The sequence below is a fragment of the Ricinus communis genome, chromosome 4, assembly GCF_019578655.1.
Source record: "Ricinus communis isolate WT05 ecotype wild-type chromosome 4, ASM1957865v1, whole genome shotgun sequence".
Taxonomy (NCBI): domain Eukaryota; kingdom Viridiplantae; phylum Streptophyta; class Magnoliopsida; order Malpighiales; family Euphorbiaceae; genus Ricinus; species Ricinus communis.
In genome coordinates this window covers 10,529,536-10,533,340 of record NC_063259.1, presented here as the reverse complement: position 1 = coordinate 10,533,340, position 3,805 = coordinate 10,529,536, and the positions used below count along the sequence as shown (strand labels likewise).

At 41.6% G+C, this 3,805-nt stretch overlaps 1 non-coding gene across 1 annotated transcript; it reads right to left on the bottom strand.

The window, feature by feature from the left end:
- Positions 1-1,884: 1,884 nt before the first annotated feature.
- LOC112533919 lies at positions 1,885-1,991 on the bottom strand. Its single transcript, XR_003078254.2, has one exon. It is a non-coding gene; the product is annotated as a small nucleolar RNA R71 (small nucleolar RNA).
- Positions 1,992-3,805: the final 1,814 nt, after the last annotated feature.

The following is a 3,805-nucleotide window of genomic DNA, read 5'->3' as shown; positions in this document are numbered from 1 at the left end:
CTTCCAAGAGTGCCTTTTGGCACGGTTTCCATAGCCACCACGGTCAGCACCGGCTTGGGCATGATCTGGAAGAGGTCAACACAACGGAACCCTAGGGATCAGCACAGCCTGGACTCCGCCCGTGCTAACCAGCACATGCTTGACCACGGCCGTGCTAAAGAGAGTATATAGGCAAAAGTTCGATTTTCTTAAGGGAGGCTCGATTTTCTCTGACCTAATTCGAGTATACACTCAATTCACTTGTTTTCTGGATCTCAATTGTCGACCTTGGGAGATCAAATTCATCAATTGAGGGAGGATTACACTTATTTTTCAACATCGATTTGAGGATCAAAACAACATTTGGGAGCATTCAAGAGGCAAATTAGGATTTGATATTTGGGATTGGAAAATTAGGGTTTATCATCCACCTTGAAAGAAAAGGGTGTACATGCCTTCAATTCTCTTTTCCTTATTTGTTCCTTATTTTGCTTTAACTATGAACATGAGTAGCTAGATCTTTTGAACCCATTGGAGTCTTTATTGTGATGGATTGTGCTTAGTTGTTAGATTTGTAATTACCTTTCTTGTAATCTTTTTGCTATTCAGTAATAAAGTTTGATTTAGTTAGTTTGAGACGTTGAATTAATTGTCTTGTGGGTTGTTTCTTGATATTGAGAAATGCTTGTTACAAATGGAAATTGAATAGTAAGAACTAGTAGTTAACACTTAGATATAAGGTTAATTCACTCGCCGGATTAAAAATTAACAACTCTTAATAGATCTAAATCACCCTTAATGCTAAACTGTAATAATCTGATAGGAAGAGATTCCATTAGGTTAGTGTAGGTTTAGGAACTTGGTGAGCTCGAGAGAGGAGCCGAGTTCGATTCAAGGATTTAGGCACGGGTAGCAAGATTAGTAATTTATAAAATCAACCTTAGAATTCCATCACTTAGGTCCCCTTTGGGTTTGCTTCTTTTGTTGTGATTGTCCTTCGATTGTCAGTTGCTATTTATTCCTTTATTTGCATTCATAATCATTAGTTAATTAATTTAGACTTATCACACTCTATCTCAAACTAGATAACATAGTGAACAGTAGTAACTCTAGGTTCACTCGATCTCCAGGGATACGACCTTGATACTCACTAGTGCTAGGCCGCATTGATAGGTTCACTGCCTTAGGTGTAGGTTGCATAAGTAGCCCATTAAGGTTTTGGCGCAGTTGTCGGGAATTCAACGGTGAACTAAAGTGAATTGTTTTTGTGTTAATTTAGTCATTATTTGTTTATTTATTTATTTTGCATTCTTTATTTTATTGTTATAGTTGATTGGTGGTTATTTGGTTGTCAGTTTCAGGTAGTTTATGACCAGGAGCTCTAACTCTAACCTCATAGAACCCTTATCTGACCCGGAGCGCTCTCTCAAATTGTTGAGACGACGTTTGCAGGTAGTTGAGGAGGAGGACGAAGTTACAGTTCAGGTTCAAGGAGCGGACGTGATGGAGAACTACAACCCCCAGGCCGATGACGATCAGAGGATGATGTACGAGTTTGCTCGACCATCTTTGGATGGGACGAAAACTAGTATAGTCAGACCTATTGTAGCGGCCAACAGCTTTGAAATAAAAGCCAATGTTATCCAGATGATCCAGCAGAGCGTGCAGTTTGGAGGATTGCCCAACGAGGATCCCAATGCTCATATCTCCAACTTTCTGGAGATTCGTGACACATTCAAAATAAATGGAACAATCGATGACGCCATTCGGCTGAGATTATTTCCATTTTCCTTGAGGGACAGAGCCAAGAGATGGTTGCAATCTCTTCCACAGCAGACAATTACTACCTGGAAGGCGTTGGCCGAAAAAATTTTATATAAGTATTTTCCTCCAGCTAAAACTGCTAAACTTAGAAATGACATATCTTCTTTTATGCAGTTTGATGATGAAAGCATGTACGATGCATGGGAGAGATTTAAGGACCTTTTGAGTTGCTGCCCACATCACGAATTGCCAGTGTGGATGCAGGTTCAAACCTTCTACAGCGGGTTGAACCTTACGATGAGGTAGATGGTGGATGCTGCAGCAGGTAGGGCACTAAACAGTAAGACGCCCGAGAAGGCTCAGAATTTGATAGAGGAAATGGCCATGAACAATTATCAGTGGTAATCCTCTAGGAGCCGACCAGGAAGACAAGGAGTGGTTAACCAAATAGATTCTACAGCAGTCTTGGCAGCTCAGGTGGAGTTTCTGACCAAGAAGATTAACCAACTCTAGATGCCGGTTCATGCAGCAACGTTGGCTGCGAGTTTTATGGTGGCCCATACTACAATGCAAACTGTACTGCGGGAGGTATGTTTGCTTCATATTCCTCTACTTTTCCATCTATTTCTGCTGTGTCTTCTGATGTTGAGCAGGTTGACTATATGGGGAATGCCCCAAGGCAGTAGAACGATCCTTACAGCAACACATACAACCCTGGGTGGCGCATCATCCCAACTTTAGTTGGAGGAACAGTAATGCTAAGGGTCCACCTGGTTTTCAGAGACTTCATCGTGACCACGGCCAGCGACCGGTGGGCTGCAAGCTCCTCCTCCACTAGAAAAGAAGTCAAATTTAGAGGAGCTTATGATGAAGTTTGTAACGTCTACGGAGATGAGGTTCCATGCAAACTGATAGTGCACTTAGGAACCAGCAGGCCTCGATTCAGAACTTGGAGACCCAGATTGGCCAAATCTCTAAGACGTTGTCTGAGAGGCAACAAGGAGCGCTCCCTAGCACCACTGAGTCTAACCCGAGGGAGCACGTGAACGCCATCACTTTGCCTTCAGGTAAGTTAGTTTCAGCTCCTTCTAAGCCTATTTTTGACGACTCCACCATTGATGTGCAGGTTGAGGCAAGCAGCAAGGTTAGGGAACTTGAGGGACAAAAGGTGAAATCAATTCCCGTTAGGGAATATCAACCTAAGATTCCTTATCCTACTAGAGGTAAACAAGTAGAGGCGCAAGAGCAGTTCAGTAAGTTTTTAGATATTTTTAGACAACTGCATATTAACTTACCTTTTATTGATGCATTGGAGCAGATGCCGAAGTATGCCAAGTTCTTAAAGGAGATACTTAACATAAAAAGGAAGTTGAAGGAGGTAGCCTATATTCAGCTTAACGAAGAGTGCTCAGCGGTGTTTCAGAGCAAGTTGCTAGAGAAACGTCACGATCCAGGGAGTTTCACTATTCCTTACACTTTAGGTAATTTGTGTGTTGATGATGCATTAGCTGATTTGGGGGCTAGCATAAATGTCATGCCCACTAGTTTATTCAATAAGCTAGGTTTGGGGGAGGAAAAATCCAATAGGATGTGCATTCAATTAGCTGATCGTTCTATTAAGCTTCCTAGGGGAATTGTGGAGAATGTGCTAGTCAAGGTAGATAAGTTCATATTTCTTGTGGACTTTGTGGTTATGGATATGGATAATGAGCATGGTGTACCATTGATTTTGGGGAGACCTTTCCTTGCCACAGCTAGAGCTAAAATAGACGTATTTGAGGGAAAGTTAGAACTTAATGTAGGGGATGACTGTGTTACTTTTAGTTTACCCCCATTTGATACTGACCATGTTCATGCCATTTGTAGTATTGATGAATTGGTCCTGCATGTAATAAACAACCACAGGGTGTACAAATGGATGATGCTATACATGTTTCTTTCGCTGCTGATATGTGTTATTTACCTGAAGAAAACAACTTGTATCAATTTGATACTTTGTGCTATGATAGACCCGAGAAGGGCAGTTGCAAGTTTGTTTTTGACAGGTCACTTAGCCAGAATT